Raw genomic sequence first — 21,372 nt, forward strand, 5'->3', positions numbered from 1 at the left:
TCTGTCTCCCTCTCTCTCTGCCCCTTCCCTGCTTGTGCAAGTGTACTCTGTCTTTCAAAAATAAACAAACATTAAAAAAAAAAAGAATAGCAATCATTATTATAGTCCAAGGAGTGTATTTTAAAAGAAATGTTAAGAGTAACAGGGCACCTCGGTGGCTCAGTCAGTTAAAGCATCTGACTTGATTTTGGCTCAGGTCATGAACTTATGGTTTGTGAGTTCGAGCCCTGCATAGCACTCCATGCTGACAGTACAGAGCCTTCTTGGGATTCTCTTTCTCTGCTTCTCCCCCCACTTGTTTTCTCTCTCTCTCTCTCTCTCTCTCTCTCTCTCTCTTTCTCTCAAAATAAATAAATAAACTTAAAAAAAAAAGAAATGTTAAGAATAGATCCAGAAAACCAGGACTATATATGAAATGAATAGGAGAAATGGAACTAGTAAAGAAGATTAAAAGACACCAACCCTTGGGGTGCCTGAGTTGTTCAATTGGTTAAACATCTGACTTTGGCTCAGGTCATAATCTTGCAGTTCTTGAGTTCGAGCCCTGTGGTAGGCTCTTTGCTGACAACTCAGAGCCTGGAGCCTGCTTCGGAATCTGTGAATCCCTCTCTCTCTGTCCCTACCCCACTCATGCTTGTCATTCTGTCTCTCAAAAAATAAATAAATGTTAAAAAAAAATTTTAAAGAGCACCAACCCAAGATATAGGGGAGAAAAATTATAATTTTAGAGTGTGTGGCTTCCTGAGTATGAATAGAGAAGGGCTGTGTGAAGAGGACAGAATTGGCCTCAACTGAGGGAAAACAACTCACCTATAAGAGAAATTCAAATTAAAACCAAATTAAGAAACTTCTTTTCAACTATCATATGGACAAAACTCCAAAAGCAATGTAGTCTGTGATAAGATAGAAAAAAATCAGCCATTCCTATACTTTGCTGGTGCAAATGCAAAATGGCACAACCCTGGAGAGAAGAATTTGGTAATATATAAAAATAATTCACCATGTATATTTGCTAGTTGTCCGAGCAATTCCTGCTTCTAATCTATGCCAAAGGTATACTAGCAAAAATAAGAAAAAAAGACATATGCAGAAGGAGATTCACTGAAAGACTACTTTGAATAGCAAAAGACAGGAAAGGGCCCAAAAGCCAATCAGTAGGGCTCAGGACAAATCAAAAGTAGTGAACATCCACACAAGAGAGAACCAGTCAAGGGGAGGAAGAAATGCAGGTTTCTTCATACCATGATGGAGTGATGTCTAGAATATATTTTTAAATGAGAATAGCAAGGTGGAGAAAAGTATAAATAGTACATTGTCATTGTTTAATATTTAAACGCTTTTAAAATGTTGGAATGATAGACACATACACACAAAATTACTACTTAGATGGAGACAGGAGGCTGAAAGAAACAAGGAAAATAATCACATTTAAAAAATATATTGTGTACCTTTTGTTTGGGAATGGTATAAATATTTTACATAGTGGATCCTAAAAACTGTGAAGTAACATGAAATGAATCACCTTACTGTGGTTCAAATGGGAGGCCCACCCTTACAGTACAAAATGATTCTAAGTGACCTTAAAACCGAGTATTTTGACTCTACAGCCCAAAAAGTATATATTTTAAGGATAAAAGGAACTCAAAAAATTTTAACTACTTTTTACTCACATTGCGGTGGCTGTATTGTTACTGATACCATTGTGTTTGTACCATGAGATAAATGAAATGGTTGCCCTTGTGTCACTGAAGAGTGATACCAGCTAGGTTGAAAGGCGATGCAAATGCATGAATTGAGTGAAAGCTCTGCAGTAATCCCGAATTCAAGTTGTATGTATCAGTAAGAACTTGTGATGCATGTTCCCTTTAAGTCTAAAAAGTACATATTCATAATTCTATTAACCAAAAAGGTCCAGAAACAATGACCGATTCAACAGCAGTGATACTCCTGGGGTCCAGATTGTCCTCTCTAAATACCGGTTTCACTAAAAGAAACCAGAGCTCCCACAAGAAATTACTGATTCTAGATCTGGAGCAGGAAATGTATAAAATGAGGTCGGAATATTTCATTGTAATAGAAATCAAGGAAGGTACCAAACACTGCATGTTTCTTGTCAAAGTTCTTAGAAGCTAACTTGAATAAGCTTCTGCCAGACAAAGAATATCAATAAAGGTAATAGAGTCATGAGTTCATAATTATACTGAAAAAAGGGGGGGAACCTCATTAGTCATGTTTGGAGAATTTTAGGGAAACCAATTCAATATTTTGAAAACTAAAGAAAGAATCAATTATTTCTTCTGAAAGGTTTAAACATTTATTCTTTCTTTTCTGTATGATTTGTACTTCAGGGCAACTTAATAATTTAGGAAGGGATGTTTTTCTTTCTAGAAATATTCCAGCTAACAGAGGAATATAGGATTTGTATATCACCATTTTGGACCTCCTAATGATTTAAGTAATGATTATTCCTGATAACATTTTAAAAATAGAAACAACTCTCATAGTTATGGAAGTATATAATACTACTTTTGAAATGGGCTTGTCCCCTAAATAAAATTCAAAACCTATCAATCCACCAGATCTCTGAATTTAGAGGCAAGAGAAGAGATAAAGATGCTAAGTATTAAATAATACTACAGCAGTTTGGCTCAGTCAGTTGAGTGCCCGACTTTGGCTCAGGTCATGATCTCAACAGTTCGTGGGTTCAAGCCCCGCATCAGTCTCTGTGCTGATAGCTCAGAGCCTGGAGCCTGATTCCGATTCTGTGTCCCTCTCTCTCTCTCTGCCCCTCCCCTGCTCATGATCTGTCTCTCTCTGTCTCTCAAAAATAAATAAATATTTTTTTTAAAAATTTTTAATAAATAAATAATACCACAGGGATGGACTCAGTCAAATCAAGGCTATGGAGAAATCTATGCCACAGCTGATCTCATTTCTGCAACAAAACAAAAACTTTTTCTCAAAGTAAATAAAAGAAATCGAGGTAGAAACTATATATCAAAACAAAATAGAACCAAACAGTACTTGAGATATTTCAACCAATCTTAAATTACGAATCCTGTATAGATCTTGATCCAGACAAGCAACCCTTTGAAAAAATTGGAAGGCTATTAGGAAAATGGGAAAGTTGACTATATATTTGATGATATTTATGAATTAATAATTTTAGATGTGGCAATTATATTTTGGTCATCTTAAGTGGTTTTACCTTTTAGAGATGCACACTGAAATCTTACAAAAGAAATCACATGATGTAAGAGATCTGCTTCAAAATAATCAGTTGGGAAGGGAGAGCATGTGGATATAGATGAATAAAATTGTGCATGTATTGATAAGTATTGAAGCTGGATATTGATATTCCTCTATTTCTGAATACATTTGAAATTTTTTATAATAAAAAACTAAAGACAAACAAAACAAAAGAGAAGGGAGTGACCAACAGTAACAAATACCTCATGGAAGTATCTTCAGGACTAAAATAGGTCCATTGTATTTAGGAGCCTCACTGTGCCCATGGCAAGTACAGTTCCCCTGGCGTGTTGAGGATGGTACACAAATAACAAGGAGTTAAGTGGAAAGCAAGGAAGCATTGAAGAAAAATTGAGAAGTTTGGCTATAAGCAGAGGAAGACGGGAGGTAGAGAGAGAGTTTTCCTTCTTTTTTCTATTATTATTTTTATTAAAGATCACAGAGACTCCCGAAGATGTTGCTGATGTAGAATAGCCAGCAAAGAAAAAAGAGTAGAAAACCTGCAAGCGTAAGACCGAGAAAGGGCCCTGAAGGTGTTGGAGTGAATGAGATGCATAGCATGGGCAGAGGGTAACGTTGATATCTGGGCAGTGACATGTCTTCTGTTGTAACAAAGGAACAGGAAAGGAAGGGGATGAATACATGCAAAAGTGCAGGTGTGGTGGATGAAAGCAGAGGGAAGCCTCAGAGGATCCTGTTTTCCCAGTGAGGCAGGAAGTGAAGGAGTCTGCTGAGTGGGAAGCCGAGGTGCTGAAGGGAGCACGTTGCAGCTGGTCATGGGAGAGAAGAGGAAGAGCTGATTAGGGAAGCAAAGATGGACTCTGGGGGGTGTAGTTCTAGTTATAGTGGCATCAGTCTTTATGGCCGACTTCCTCCAAGAGAAATTAGCAGCAAAGACATGGACATGAATGAGAGGGACACTTAGTTGGATCCGGGGCCAAGGTTTTCCCAGAATGCATTGGCGAGACAACAGAACATGGGATTGGAAATAAGGACAAGAGGGTGTTTGATGTTAGAGACTAAGGATTCTATGCTCTGGAGCTCAAAGGAAATGAAAACAGGAGAAAGTGGAAGAGCAAGGGATTGGAAGCCCCCAGAAGATCAAAGAATAGGTATGAAAGAAGGAATTGAGTAAGAGAATTAGTAACATAAGAGATTATAGTTAGAAAGTGGGATGTTTGGATTTAGTGATGCACAACTGAAAATAATTCCAAGTGATAAAAACAAAACAAAACAAAAGTTCCAGAATGTGGTCAGATTGTAACTGAAGTCAAGAAGACATGAAGTTCACAGGAGCTGAAGGGGTCTGACTGGGATAGAAAAGGACACAGTGAGCCCAGTGCTAAAGTTTCCAGTGAATTAGGAAGAGAGATCAGAAAAGGTAAGGGGTGATATGGAGACCCAGCTTGAGCTTAAAAGAAGCAAGTCTTTTATGGGACATCTACACCCTGGAGAGCAAATATGAAGCTGACCCTCTCCTTCTTCTGAAATAGAAGACCTGGGAATGAACATTTTCTCATGGAGGACACAGCAGGGATGGTGGGGGGCTTATGGGAGAAGGGGGGGGGCTTCCCCTGATACAGACAGCAGAGGGAGCTTTCCATGAAAAGCCTGAAGATGGAGGCAGATGAGCTCATCATGGAATGAGAGACACGGAGAGCATGGTGGAAACATCTAGAAACGGGGAGAGCACTGAGTGGTTGTTTAAGGTAAAACAAGTACTAACAGAGATCTCTAGACAGTGCTATGAAAATTTAGCAAGAATGAGGAGGGGAGACCAAAAAAAAGGAGCCTGGAATTCTGAACAGAATGCTAAGTTTTGCATTCTAGTGAGGACGGTGTGCAGGAAGAATGGAGTAAAGCGCACTGCACTGCCTGACCCCCACCCCCGACCCCCACCCCATCACACCAGATTCCATCATTAAACCACAGTCACTGGAGGCTTCCTTCACACTGAAGCAGAAGCTTTGTTGGAGTGCTTTACCTGGCAGAGGACAAGGCTGCATTCCAACAGCTGATTCAACAAGTAAGAAGTCATTTTTCATCTGAATGGTTAAAAGGTAGGGATCCACTCAGGAAATACATGCGATGCACCTGGAAAGATCGGTCTATACTTGATTGTGTAGATTTATTTTTATTTCATAAATTATGGCAAGTCATTTTAGGACTGAACTAATGAAAACTTAATTTTAGGGAGTTGTCTATGGAAAATGAATTTGCTGGGGAGGGGGGGCAAGACCACCATTTACTGAGGTCATACTGTATGCCAGGCATTACACTAAATATGCTACATACAATACATAGTCCATTAAGTCCTCACGGTAAACTCATGAGTAGATGCATTATCCCATTTTACAGAAGAAGAAATAGGCATAAGAGAGCTGAAATAACTTGCCTGGTATGCTCAGTAAGAGCCTAGGGAAACTGGAATTCAAACCCCCAAAAGCTGTGGTATTTTCTGCACCAGCATGCTAAGCCCAGAGACAGGATATCCGGATTTAAGGCTAGTTTGACCATCCAGGTGAAAGTTAGAATTTCGGCAGTGGCAGCAAAGGTGAGATTGTGGAGGAGAACAAGTCTAAGAAAAAGAAGCAAGCAGACGTGACCAAGAGAGTAGAGTCGATGATGATTCTGATATTTCTGCCTTAGGCATCTGATTAAAAGACCGATGGTGCCAGTGGCTGAGTTGGGAAGTAGAGGAAGAGCAGGCTTCGGCTGGAAGCCAAAAATTAGCAGCCCAGGGAATGCTTCCACTGAGGCACCTGGAATTCCTAAAAGGTAATGGAATATACTGGAACTCAGGTTTAAGAATGAGGGTGAAAATCTACTTTGATCTCAGGGTTGTGAGTTCAAGCCCCACATTGGGCATAGAGCTTACTTAAAAAAAAAAATCTAGATATGGCAGTGATCAGCCTATAGTCAGTCATTTATTCCAAGAGAAAATTAAGAGAATGTCCATTGAAAAGGAGAGGGTGCATTGTGGGAACCACAGCTGCTTCAGGAAGAGAAGGAATACATGGATGGAAAAGGCAAGAAGGTGGCATTGACCTCAAGACAGACTGAGGCTGGTTGCAGAGCAAGGAGAGAAGACAGGAGACAGAGAAAACAAAGGCATCTCTTTCGAACTGAGGACTGGAACTGAAAGAGACAGAGTGGTGGCTAGCAGGGAAAGCCAGCCCTGTGAAGGACTTGGTTATTATGCTTTTCTTTCTCCTAAGATTTTATTTATTTACTTACTTATTTAAAAGTCTGTTTATTTTCAGAGAAAGAGAGAACTAGCGAGGGACAGGAAGAGAGAGAGGGGACAGAGGATCTGCAGGGGGATCCTTGCCAGCAGCAGAGAGCCTAATGAGAGGCTCGAACTCACAAACTGTGAGATCATGACTTGAACCAAAGTCAGATGCTTAACCAACTGAGCCACCCAGGTGCCCCCAAAATTTTATTTAAATTCAAGTTAGTTAACATATAACATTTCAGGAGTAAAATCTAGTAACTCATCACTTACATATGACACCCAGTGCTCATCCCAACAAGTGCCCTCCTTAATGCCCAACACTCATCTCGCCCATCCCTCCCTCTCCCCCTTCCACGCTGTCAACCCTCAGTTTGTTCTCTCAGAGTCTTTTATGGTTTGCCTCCTTCTCTGTTTTTGTCTTATTTTGTTTTTCCTTCCCTTCCTCTATGTTCATCTGTTTTATTATACTTTTTGAGAAACTTGAGCATGTTTGTGGCCTGAAGAGAAGGAGCCAGTGAAAAGTGCAGATTGACAGTGAGTAGACTGACGAGAAGGATGGTATCAGGTGACAGTGTGGGGTTGGGGAGAGGTGTAGAGGTGGGACACCGCGAAGGCTGGAGAAAGATTGGATGGGTTTAGCTGAATGGAAGTGGAAGGCGGAATTGAGAGAAAAGGCCCCTATGTCTGGTGAGGTCAGAGGTGCGCTCATCCGCTGCCGGCTATGGGAAATGGGACATGGCAGGGAGAGGAGGGGCTGCAGGTCATTTAAGAGAGGGTACAGGCCCCTGCCTCCAGAGGATGTCTGAATGGTACCAGTTTGAGGACCAGCCTGGGCTCAATATCAAAGATATTTCATAGGTGATGTCTAACTTAAGTTTTACAAGAGTGCCAGGAATTGTGTGAAGTGGCCATTGTTGACTCCCTAAGATCTTCGCAAACCTCCTGAATCTGGCATTCAAAGCCGTTCCACCACCTGTCCCCAGCAGGTCGACAAATTCGTTGTGGGATATATACCAGTTCTCTGCGATTCTAAACAAAGGATTTTAAAGTGTGGCCCTTAATCATCATGGACACCATTACCTGGGACTTATTAGAAATGCAAATTGTCTGAGTCACCACCCCCCAGACATTCTGCAAGTCTAGAGACAGGCAGAGTGGGGGCCAGCAATCTGTTTTAATAAGCGCTCCAAGCGATCCCCATGCTGCTAGAATTTGAAGAGCCGTGGTTCTAAACCAACGCGAGGTTCCGTCTGAAATTTCCCACCGGACAGAGCTGGTGGGGCAGCTCGCATATTTTGAGGGGTTTCTCCTTTCTTCTCAGGGCGTGTTAGGGAACTGGGGGGCTAGTTCAGGAGTCAGGAAGGAGAATGAAAATCATTGTCCCACCCCCAAGTCAAGTTTCCTGGTATAACTAATACCCTACTTGTTCTAGTCAGGGATTCGTACTATGAATATATTTGAAACACCAATTAATCATAACCTCTCGTGATGATGTCTTAGGAGCAATGGTTACACTTGATACTCTTGGCAACGCCTGTTAGAGTCTTTCTCTTCTTCTTGATCTAAATATATGTAAAACTTTTTTAAAAATGGTAGCAACATCTCCTAAAATTACTAGTCACTTTTGCAAGACTGACTGAAACTTACTTTCAGTCTTCATAAAAAGGACAAAGTGAAAATATATTTATTATTTTGAAAATACCGGAAATGAAAAAAGAAAGAAAATACTGGATATCATGACTTTGGGGCTTTTTTTTTTCTTTTTCATTCCTATTGACAATGAGAATTTTCAGACAGGTGAGAACAGAGACGAAAATGAGATGGGTAATTATTTTGGGGTCCTTTCTGACAATATTTTGAACTCATTGTGTAACTTGAAGTCACTCAGTCATTTAATCAAAGGTGAAGAAGGTTCTGGTCACTTGATAATCAAGTTTGTGATACCCTCCTGCTTAAGGTGATGCCCTAGTCCTTTTGGTAACAGAATACCCAGGCTGGGCGGTTTCTGAACAACAGGAATGTATTTCACCCAGTTCTGGAGGCTGGGAATCCCAAGATCAAGATGCCAGCACGGTCATGTTCTGGTGAAATCCTTCTTTCTGGTTCATAGCCAGCACCTCCTCGTGTGTCCTCACATGGCAGAGGGGCTCGGGAGCTCTGTGGGGTCTCTCATACGGGCACTAATCCCACTCATGAGGTGCCGGCCTTATGGCTTAAGTATATCCCAAAGGTCCCTACCTACTAATACCAGCACATTGGAGATTAGGGTTTCAACATATGGATTTTGGAGAGAACACAGAAAATTGCAAATTAAATAACATAAAGAAGAATCCTTCAAATGGTAGAAAGAGTTGATGCTGAGAAGTAAGACTTTGAACTAGTCAGGAGTCACATTGTAAAAGTAGCTGGAATATAATACTTTGTATTTTATTTGTGTATAAAAATAAGCACAGCTCAAAGATAACCCTGCAAAAAGTTTTTCTTTAAGTTTATATATTTACTTTGAAGTGGGGAAGGAAAGAGCGAGAGAGATAGAGAGAGAGAAAATCCCAAGCAAGCTCTGTTCTCCTAGCGCAGAGCCCAATACGGAGCTTGAACTCACAAAACTGCAAAACCATGACCGGAGCCAAAACCAAGAGTTGGACACCTGACCGACTGAGCCACCCCGGCGCCCCCAGACATGCATTTCATCTATTCTACTGACCAAGAATTTTCGTTTCTAACACAATGATAAAATGTTAGGACAGAACATCTGTGTTCCAGGGGAGAGTGTTTTATCGCAACTAGCACACTGAGCAACATGAACGTAATGTTGAGGCCTGCAGCAGAGTCCATTTGCACTCTCTCTGCATAAGTAATGTGATTGCCAAAGTGGTAGTAGCACCTCACACACTTTTAGACAGAGAGAAGCTATGATTTTTAAGATCCAGACCAAGACATAAAATTTCTGTACATAGGATTTCAGATATATTGTTGTTAAATGAAAAAGCATATTTGGAGAAAATGCTAGTCATTGCCAATTCTCTTTGTGATTTGAAAAAAATAATATTACTGTGAACTTTATGTATGGTTTCATTTAAATTTCCCATGAAGATTGAAGTACAGGTTGAATTGAAGAATTGGGAAACGCTAAGGGAAGAACATAACACTGTATATTTTTTGGAGGGTTGGGCCTCTGAACTGTTCCCAACACTAATGAGCCACATTGACTGTGGGTGGAAAATTAACCTACCTAACAGGGCTATAGAACCTTAAAATTTTAACATGATTCTTTCTAGTTTCATTATCATAGTTAACTTAATAGAGAATAAGTAACCACATATTAGCGACAGAGGCTTTTTTTTTGGTAAGAAACTAAGGCAAAATAATCAGCAGTGTACTTTTTGTGTGAGCGTAGTAGCACAACCATTTTTGATAGTAAGAGAGCTTTGTTCATCACTTTGTCAACATATTATATTTCAACTCCGTTTCCAGGAAAGAAAGAATGACCCTTGCCTTAATGGATAAAGAGTAGAAATATAACGTGTAGAAAATAGTACTGTTGGGATGCCTGAGTGGCTCAATCGGGTAAGCTTCCAACTCTTGATTTTGGCTCAGGTCATGATCTTGTGGGATTGAGCCCCTAGACAGGCTCTGCGTTGTCATTGCAGAACCTGCTTGGGATCTTTTCTCACCCTGTCTCTCTGTCCCTCCTGTTTGCACTCTCTTTTTTTCTCCCTCGCTTTATCTCAAAATAAATAAATCAACTTAAATTTTTTTACGGTTTTTTTAAAAATGTATTTTCAAGAGACAGAGAGAGACAGCGTGAGCAGGGGAGAGTCAAAGAGAGAGGGAGATGCAGAATCTGAAGCAGGCTCCAGGCTCTGAGCTAGCTGTCAGCAAAGAGCCAGACGTGGGGCTCGAACCCACAAACCATGAGATCATGACCTGAGCCGAAGGCAGAGGCTTAACCGACTGAGCCACCCAGGCACCCCTAAATCAACATTAAAAACAAAGAAAACAGTATTGTTATGGATGGTTATCATAGAGGCAGTATATGAGAGGGTCCAAATGAATAAGTAGAGCAAACAATCAAACATGTCCTGCTGGGCGTGTGCAAGTAGAGCATGGAAGCTACAGAGAGTGTGAGTTCTCCACCTGTCCACATGGAGGCTTCTCATAGAAGGTCCTTCTGCATAAATTCCCACAATAAGCATCATCTGTCTCTCTCCCCATATGCCTGACTTGCCCTTCCCTCTAACTTTTCAAAAACAAAACAAAGCACAGACACCCGCTCTTGACCTTGCTGCGTCTTTCCCATCCTGTTTATCTTCTGCCTTTTCCCACCAAACTGCAGTTTTACCTCCTACAATCTTTTTATCTCTATGATCACCACTAAACCTCCTCCTTCAAAAATCGCCCTGACCTTCTTCTTGCCTGATCCGTGGGCATTTTGCCATTTTCATTTCCTTTCATGACTTTGCTGTTTCAACAATGTTGAATAGTCCCTTGGAGCATCCTTCTTCATATTATATTAGTGAGGCTGTTGTTGAGAGAATAGTAAAAAGCTGCATACTTAAAAGTCTATCTTTGATGGTTCTTTTAAAAAATAATAAAAAGAAATCCATTGCCTGAATAAATTCTATGGAGCACCAACTCTTACCTTTTACTATATCTTAGCCCATTAAATTTCCCATCAATCAAGAAATACTGGAGTTGATACTTAGAAATGAAGTATGAACTCTTGGCTGGATTAAAACATTCATTATTCCACTCAACTTTTCTGTTTGCTGAGGTTTGGGGTAATTTTTTTTTCCTGTACTGTAGTTTAGCTTAGTGGCTAGACAAGTTATGAGTCTTTGGACTTTTTATCATTGCATCCAGTTTGGAAAGTTTCATTGGACTCCAATTAAACATTGAGTTAATATTTATTTTGGTCCTGGTACAGCTTCATAAGGACTTAGGCTCTTGATACTGCTCATGTATTTGCCAGCTCAGTCTATTCCTTTAGTCCTCAAGGGCTCGAATTTCTTCTGCTTGAATGGCTCATAGCCTCTGGATCCTTTCTGCATTAAAACCTTCGGGGCCCTAAAATTCAATTCTTTTTTGTTGACTGGTCAGGTATACAGTCGGACTTAACCGATGTGTTGGTGTTGGATGTGGCTTCTGGTCAGCACCCTGGGATGCTGTTGTGCAAGAATCTTTCACGTCACACATCTGACTGATGGAAATCATGCACTTCTCTCAAATGTATCTTGACACTGTACAATTAACCTACATCTCAGACCTCTCTCTAATCTTTTAACAAAATGAAGCATCTAAGAACAAAATTTTCTAAGTGAATGAAGGATGATGACTTTGCACAAATTAGAAAGATAATCTTCAATTGCCAAGCAACTACTGTGAAATCAATAAATATTACCTATTTCACATTGACATCCTCTGCCAGGGTTTAAATACAAGATGACAATCTTACCTGATTGTTTTCTCCATCTTAGCTACTAGGAGGGAATGATAATTTCCATTTTTTATGAATAAAAGAAATTGGAAAAATTTTGTTTTTAAGGAAAAACATTAGTTTTCCCTTTAAAATGAATTCATCAATGCATGTACTATGATTATGTATTATAATAAATGTTAAATACGGCTTATTATACATAATGCAATAATGAAATAGCATCATCTTGCTCACTGAATCACATTTGGTGTCTGTAGAATTTCCATCCTTGCCCTGTAAGACCATGAGCTCCCTGAAAGTAGGCTCATATTATTTTGTCTGTATCCCCAGTACCTAGCATAGTGGTTGGCACCTGGTTGGCACTTAATAAATCATTGAATTAGTACATGGATGAATAATCCCTGGGTTTTTAAAAGATGTACATTAAGGACATACTGTAGCAAATATTTAGTTAGCAGTGGTTTTGAGCAGTAAAATTCATAGCCATAATTTAGAAATATAATAATTAGAAAACTGAGGTTAAGCTTTAAAAATCCTACTAGGAAAAATTTTAGAAACTATAATTTTGGGAGAAAAAATCTAAGGCAACCATCCAGGAGAAGAGTGGCCTCTTAAATATTTTTCTTACAAAGTAGATGAGTAGGATTCCAATTAATTTGTGAGAATGATCTGAAGAGCTAGGCAACCAGAATATGTGTCCTTAGCCATGTCTTGTGCTCAAGAGGGTATTTACCCAAGTGAGCAAGGAAAGCAAGGGAGGAGGTTCCTCAACAGGCTGACAATCCCCTTCCTGCGCACTGTAGGCCAGGTGCATGCAGGAATGCTCTTTTTAAAGATACCCCTGGGGAAGTCTGTCCTTTGTGGAATATGACTCCCCGCAGCAAAAGGGGGCATGACTCTTTCTAAATCATACTTTATAAGACAAATTCCTGACTCAAACTGAAGTTAGTGGGGAAAGGATAGAGAAGGAAATGTGCTAAAGAAGCTTCTCAAAGTAGGTGATATCCAAACTGAGGTTTGAAGGACTTAGGTCAAGGGAGACCAGGAAGGCCATTCAAGTAAAAGGAACTGAATATTCAAAAACCAAAGCATGGGATAATTGACAGCCTACTTGTGTGACTTCAGGACTCTACTTCTCTGTGCTGCAATTTACTCATCTCTAATGGCACCGCATGTTGCATTAAAAAACTCCCATGGAATCCTCCAAGAAAAGAAGTTATAGGAGACGGAATGCAACAGTAAGTTTATCTGCAAGATGGAGATGTGATTAAAACTGAAGGTGCCACACTCAGAGTTATACACACGCCTGGCCACAGTGATGATCACATGGCTCTACTTTTAGAAGAGGAAAATGCTCTCTTTTCTGGTGATTGCATCCTAGGAGAAGGAACAACCGTGTTTGAAGACCTCTATGATTATATGAACTCCCTAAAAGAGTTATTGAAAGTCAAAGCTGATACCATATATCCAGGACATGGCCCAGTAATCCATAATCCTGAAGCTAAAATTCTAGAATACATTTCTCACAGAAATATCCGAGAACAGCAAATTCTTACATTACTTCGTGATAACTTTGAAAAATCATTTACAGCAATGGAGGTTGTAAAACACATTTACCAGGCTATTCCTGAGCATTTATATAAAATGGCTGAACATAACGTCTTGCTTCACTTGAGAAAATTAGAAAAAGAAGGAAAAATATTTAGCAACACGGATCTGGAGAAGAAATGGAAAACTCATCTTTAGTTTCAGATTAATGAAAGCTTGTGTTGGTTAGTTTTTAGAGAATGGTGTGATTTTCTTAACTATTCCTTATTTACAGGGAAGATAGAGTATAGAACATGGAAAATAACCCTAGTTATACTTTAAAATAATGTCATATTTTCTTCTAAAATAAATATTACATTTCATAAAAAAAAAAATGGGAGCCAAGGCTGCTGCCTGACCAGTGGGTCGTGGGCAGAGGAGCCAAGAGCCCCTGCTCTCCCTGCTCTCTGCCGGCCCAGCAGAGCAGATGCCCCGGGCCACTGCCTCCCAGAGACCTCATTCAGGGACAGGAGTCTGAGTCCAAAATGGCAATTCGAATACTGCTTGTCTCAAAGGGGGCTTGGGAAGCTAGAATGAGTTAGTCTACATATGCAATACATATGCAATGCCAGGCAGAGAGTAGTAAGCACTTTGAAAGAAGTAGCAATACAGTTTAATAACTGGATATTAAACTGGTTTAGTTGGGCTGGAGCCGTCCGTGCAAGGTGACTAGGAGGGAGTAATAAAGGGTGCCTCCAGCAGCAAAAAAGAACCAGATGATGAAAGACAGTCATGATGCTATGATGGAGTATAGACTTTGCTCTGAAGATAATAAGAACCATAACTCATGGTAAAATGGGGCTTCATCGCCTATTGCCTAATGTCAGGTAGAATGACACTAAGCACTAAAGACGTCACCTTACCCCTCAGGATTCTGACCCACACACAGCGTTAACATAACGTGCTACATGTGATGACTGCTTCATCAGATTACCAGCAATATGTGGGTTCCACCTTCACCCCTCCACACATCCCATAGCCCCTCCTATCCCGACATTACTTGATTGGAGCATTGATGAACACTCTTCCAATTCTACCATATTCAATAGGAGCATCTTGATTGACCAGAATGTTTGCTTTTGCAAACCTTCATGAGACTTCCTTCCCAATTCACCACTACACTTAAATATGCAGATGGTAGGAGCCTGGGTGCCTTAGTCCATTGAATATCCAACTTCAGCTCAGGTCACAATCTCACAGTTCGTGAGTTCAAGCCTTGCATTGTGCTATCTGCTGTCAGCACAGAGCTGGCTTCAGAAGCTTCTGTCTCCCTCTGTCTCTGCCCCTCTCCCACTCATGTTCTTTCTCTCTTAAAATAAATAAATAAATAAATAAATACATATACAGATTAAGCCCAATCATGATGATAAAGAGTATAATAATAATAATCATAATAATAGAAGCTGCATGCAACTGAATACTTCCACATGACTAGCATTGTACTAGTGCTGTCACATAATTCTAGGTGTATTTTTCTTTTTTTTAATTAAAAAAATTTTTTTATATTTTTTTATTTATTTTTGAGCAACAGAGAGAGAGAGCACAAGCAAGGGAAGGTCAGAGAGAGAGGGAAATACAGAATTTGAAGGAGGCTCCAGTCTCTGAGCTAGCTGTCAGCACAGAGCCCAACACAGGGCTTGAACCCACGAACCATGAGATCATGACCTGAGCCAAAGTCGGACGTTTAACTGACTGAGCCACCCTGGCGCCCCTCTCGGTCTATTTTTCTAAATATGCTGCCACAGGACCCCGTCTTGAGTGGGTTGTTGCAGGATTGTCTTATCTGAACTTCCTGCTAGCTTTGTTTACTTGTTCTTTCCTTGCTTTTTTTTTTTTAATTTTTTTAAATGTTTATTTTATTTTTGAAAGAGAGAGATAGAGCATGAGTGGTGGGGGGGCAGAGAGAGGAGACAGAGGATCAGAAGCAGGCTCCAGGCTCTGAGCCATCAACACAGAGCCCAATGCCGGACTTGAACCCACAAACCGTGAAATCATGACCTGAGCCAAAATCGGCACTTAATCGACTGAGCCACCCAGGCACCCCTACTTGTTCTTCCACTGTATCTTCAGTTGGGCTGCTTTTCTTTTTATCGACTTATAATTATTTTTACATTTTTGAGCCAAAGGTATAGTCTCTTCCTCATCCTTCCCAGTTCTAAGAAACTTGTATCACTAGTGCTTCTAATCCTTACCTTGAGTCCCATCGTGTCCTGACTTCTCAAAGAGGATTTAAATATGGCAGAACAAGATAATGAAAAGCTGTCATTTGTCCTCGGTCTAAAGAAAGCACATATAAGGATTTTTTTCTTAGTATATTCTAATGCCAATTACTTTTACAATTTCTACATATTTATTTAACTTTGTTGACTGTTTAGTACAATTTTGCACACTTTTTTTCAGAGTAGGATATTACTTTGTTCATCTTTATCCTGTGTCTGACACATTTTAGTTTGCCAAGGTTACACTTCGTGTGGAATGGGTAGATTTGGACCATTAGGACAAGTTACTACTTTATCAATTTGGGACAATAAAAATTGGGAGAATGTTCTCATTCTTCTGGTACTTTATAAAGAATAAATAAAAGTTTTGTAGAGGAAAAATAAATATATTTAATCTTTGAAAACTCTTATTTTCTCTTCCAAAGGAGAGCAAAAGGCCCTCCCATAAATTCTGGGGAAACAGACCTCAGTGTTTACTACTGGAAGCTCACCAGCTCTGTGGAAGTTTCTGGAAAGGAATGTTGTGGAATTGGCGGTAGAGTAAAATAGTGTTCTCTCCTGTCCCCTGGTTCTTTGGCTTGAACTAAACCCAAGTCGAAAGTAAGAAGAAGTCTCTTATAAGTTGTCAGTTTCCTCCTCACTTAGGACCTTCCTTAATGATTAAAAACTTAACTTTTAAACCAGATTTCCCCTTTACAACTCTGCCAGACCCAGCTGCATTAAGAAGTGTAATGGGTCACCAATCCAGGAAGGTTATTCTTGAGGCTCTTGGCTTCTACACACTTACAGAGCTTAATTTATGCCTGATTGGTCTGATTTTTCTCTCCCTTTATTGCCCTCCTTTAACAAAGATCTGTAAGCGAACTGAGTTTTTAATTCTTTTGCTATTAGGACCATTTCTTTAACATAGCAATCCCTCAAAATGCACCATCAAAATGAAGTGTGAAGTATCTATTGAGTATGTGCATCTATATGATCTTGTTTCTTCTTTTTACAGTACTTTGTGTTAATCTACATCTGTAATGGATTAGAACAGCCACGCTCTTTTCTAACAATGCCTTCCACCATCCCTTCAAAAAGTCTGTCCGTTTGGAAAAATAGTTCCTTAAGAGCAGGGAATAACCATGTTAAGGTTGTGACAAAATTATTACAGATGTCTCTGAGGTTGGTGTCTCTCCATGTTCCTTCTTCCTACATAATTCTCCTAGGTAGTCTTCCTATAACCTTTCATTGTACCATCTCCTTTTAATACAACATAAAACAGTATTTGTATTTTGTTGAATATAAACGAGCATTTTTTTAATGGTGGGAGAAGAGTTCCATCATTTAAAAAGATACCGAAAGTTAGTTAAAGTGAACGAGTATTTTAGCAGGGAGGCCTTTTTAACTTATTCTTCAGAAATGGGCTGGTTATATGGCATGCAGAAATCCCCAAATTTATCTGGATATGGGACTCGTTTTTGCCCAAGCATACTGAGAGAACAGTATTCCTTGGAACATAGTTCTGGAAACTCTGACTGACACGGCCCTACTTGCTTTCCTAATCATTTCAAACACCTCAACCTGCATTTCATGGTTTTCTACCCTTTTGGACAAACATCTAACCATTAGTTCCAAAAGTCCTAAATACAATCTTTCCAATTTGTGTTTCCAGTAATAAGGTCAAACAAGTAAGCAAAAAACACACAAAAAATTACAAAAATAAAAACAAATCCAGTAAGGACAGAAATGATTAATGAACTTGAATATACCTAGAGAGAAAATAGAGGAGACTGAAATATAGGAAGAATTAAGTATTTAGAAACAGCATTTGGAGATGGAGGTGTGTGACGAGACTCTGAAGGCCGTGGAAAGAGCTTTCTGTGACTCAGGGACAATGCCAGTGCCACATGGAATCGTGATTAAATAAATACACGACATTAAAAAAATAAACAGTCTTTATGTCCTTCATAGAATCAAAGTCCATGTGTGGAAATAAGAAAGGCAACAAGAAAATCTGGTTGAAGTCATAGATACCAGACCTGCGGAGAACTCTACCTCCTGTTTAATTCCCTAATTTTCCCAAAAAGAAAACCAATGTCCTGAGAGGGGTGGTTCAGGCATCCGTTCAGTCCCTTTCATTTTCCATCTCACATGGATCATAATCGAGTCAGTTAGAAACCAGTGTGTTAAAAAAAAACAAACAGTTTTAACATTTTGAACTATCTACTTATTTTTATTTGCCATTTAGTGGTGGACTCAGATGCTTGAATAACTTTAACCATTTTATCTGATTCAATAATGCATCCCTCTATAGTCATGAAACTATTCTTATTATAACTGTAATCAAAACCAAAAAATATTGAGCACTCAAATACAATGTAAGTGTCTTTTGTTGTATTTGTTTGTTAATTATTTCCCGGTTGCCACTGATCTATGTGCTTTCTGGAGGCCGATGGCTTATTTCACATCTATTCTGTATTCCCCACTGCCTTTAGTCACAGTAGTAAATGGTTAACATATAATGTAGGCTGATTATCTCATTGACAAATCACATGTAAATTAAATTAAGCCAGTAGCAGTTATACTGCTGATTACCAATAGGATAAACTCTGAAGTTTTATATCTATTACAAATTTATTTCAATCCTCATTCAGGCTCCCCAGTGACTGAAACCCAACTGCATCCTACAGACCTGCAAAGACTCCACTGTTCTTTCTTTATTGATGTTTCTGAAAACTGGATTCCCATGTGTCACTCTACTCCATTGATCTTTTCCCCCTTCTGTCCAGTCGATTGAACACCCACATGAACACATGAATGTATACATACCGACCTACACGTTATCATTGCAAAACATGTAAGCAGTTTTTTTTAACAATCACCTGAAGTTCATAGTTTACATTAAGGTTTGCTCTTAGTGTTGTACATTCTGTGGGTTTGGGCAAATTTAGAAAGACATATGTTCATTCTTATCTTATCACAAAGAATATTTTCACTGCCCTAAAAATCCTCTGTGCTCTGCTTCTTCATCTCTATTCCTGCCCTCTGGCAACCACTGACCTTTTTACTGTCTCTGTAAGTTTTGCCTTTCCAGAAAGGCATGTAGTTGAAATTCTATGGTACATAGCCTTTTTAGATTGGCTTTTTTCACATTGTGATATGGATTTAACATTCTTCCATGTCTTTTCATGGCTTTGATAGCTCATTTCTCTTTAGTGCTGAATAATATTTCATTGCATATGCCATAGTTTTTAATCTATTCATCTACTGAAAGACACCTTAGTTGCTTCCAAGTTTTGACAATTATAAATATCTGTGTGCAGGCTTTTGTGTGGACACAGGTTCTCAACTCCTTTGGGTAAACACCGATGAGTAGGATCGCTGGATTATATGGTAAGAACATGTTTAGTTTTATAAGAAACTGCCCAACTGGCTGTACCGTTTTGCATTCCCACCAGCAGCGAAGGAGAGTTCCAGTTGCTCCACATCCTTATCAACATTTAGTGTTGCCAGAGTTCTGGATTTGGGCCATACTCATAGGTGTGTGGTGGTGTCTCATTGACATTTTAATTTGTATTTCCCTGGTGACATGATATGGAACATTTTTTCAGATGCTTATTTGGTATCTATGTATCTTCTTTGGTGAGGTGTGTGTTAAAGTCTTGACCCACTTTTAAATTAAGTTGTTTGTTTTTTTTATTGTTGAGTTTTAAGAGTTCTGTGTAACAGTCCTTTATCAAATGTGTCTTTTTCAAATATCCTCTCTCAGTCTGTAGCTTATGTTCTCATCCCCTTGATAACAATGAAGATTCTGCTACAAGTAAAGGCAAGTTTTGCTTTCTCTATCCTTCTACTCAAAATACTAGTATATTTGATCAATAATTCATTCATTCAAGAAGGACTTAATGTGTGTTCAACCTCGTGCCAAGGACTTTCGCAAGAATAGAAAAGAGACATGTTTCCTGCTACCAATGGATGCATAGAATACATTTTGTTACTCAAACTTGAGCAAAGAATAGAATTTCTTTAAAGAAAAAACCTCCAGCATTACCTTATTATTACTATATAAATTATTCTTTTTATAATTCAAATGCATATAAACAGAGAGTAAGGTATACATACCTTGTATTTATTCTTTAATACTACTAAGTAGTTTTTATAGTATTAAACTATTGAGGACTTACTGAGGCCCAGGCACTGAACCAAATAACAAAGGAACAAAGGTGGACAAAGGGCTTGACTTCACAGGCATGTTCATTCTGAATGGGAAGAAAAACGTGCACAATGAAAGAAACAAATATAACCAATTCTTATTAATGAAGTTTATGTTCGGTAAAGTTGCCATAATGAATTGATGATAATCATATAACCATTGCTTCTAGGGAAATACAGGATTAGGATCCTGAGAACCTCTGGTTACCGCATTTTCATCAACCAATCAATACATGATCTTGTTTTATGCATATTTTTGTTTAAAGACACCTTATAAAATATGTATTGTTAATTCATTAGCAATGAATTCCAGCCAAGGGCTTTTGCCTAAAGGAAGCTTATCTAATACATATTTTGTCAGTAAGCACATCAATCTTCTTGTGCTTACGAGCACTGGACCACACTTAGCACCATGCTTGGGGGCCATTTTAAACAGTGAAATCACCACCACCAAAAAAAAAAAAAAAAAAAAAAAAAAAAACCACCCCCAAAAAACCAAAACAACCCTACAAAAATGAAAACTTGTGGCACCAAATAAACTACAAAAATGATATTTGTTATGGTATGGGAGTTGAAACAAGAAGGCAGAGCATTGTTTTAGTCAGCCTGAGCTGGAAATGTGTATGTCAGGTGACTCAAATTTTTCACCTCTCTGCCCTTGTCCATGAATGATTGCAAAGCACTGACTTGGGACTTACCAATAAATCCTAGAGACTAGGCAAATGCAAAAATACAGAATCCATGAATAAATGAGGACCATCTATACATAATAAATTTCAGATAGTGGTAGGTGTTAGGAAGCCAATGAAAAAAGAGATGCTGGCGAGGATGTGGAGAAACGGGCACCCTCTTACACTGTTGGTAGGAATGTAAACTGGTGCAGCCGCTCTGGAAAACAGTGTGGAGGTTCCTCAAAAAACTATCCATAGAACTCCCCTATGACCCAGCAATAGCACTGCTGGGATCTACCCAAGAGATACAGAAGTGCTGATGCATAGGGGCACATGTACCCTAATGTTCATAGCAGCAATGTCAACAATAGCCAAATCATGGAAGGAGCCGAAATGTCCATCACCTGATGAGTGGATCAAGAAGATGTGGTTGATCTATACAATGGAGTATTACATGGCAATGAGAAAAAATGAAATCTGGCCATTTGTAGCAAAGTGGATGGACCTTGAGGGTGTCATGCTAAGTGAAATAAGTCAGGCAGAGAAGGACAGATACCATATGTTGTCACTCATAGGTCTAGCAGGAGAAACCTAATAGAAGACCATGGGAATGGGAAAGGGGGGGAAAGAGTTGGGGAGAGGGAGTGAGGAAAATCATGAGAGACTTCTGAAGGCTGAGCACAAACTGAGGGCTGAAGAGGGATGGGGGAATGGCAAGGGGGGGGATGGTCATGGAGAGGGGCACTTGTGGGGAAAAGCACTGGGTGTTATATGAAAACC

At 39.3% G+C, this 21,372-nt stretch overlaps 1 protein-coding gene and 1 pseudogene across 4 annotated transcripts in view; both read left to right on the top strand.

Moving 5' to 3' along the window:
- Window positions 1–21,372, top strand: part of DYNC1I1 (dynein cytoplasmic 1 intermediate chain 1) — a 296,393-nt gene that overhangs the window by 236,471 nt on the left and 38,550 nt on the right. The window lies entirely within an intron of this gene.
- On the top strand, window positions 4,911–13,770 carry LOC115304026 (annotated as a pseudogene).

The sequence above is a fragment of the Suricata suricatta genome, chromosome 2, assembly GCF_006229205.1.
Source record: "Suricata suricatta isolate VVHF042 chromosome 2, meerkat_22Aug2017_6uvM2_HiC, whole genome shotgun sequence".
NCBI lineage: Eukaryota > Metazoa > Chordata > Mammalia > Carnivora > Herpestidae > Suricata > Suricata suricatta.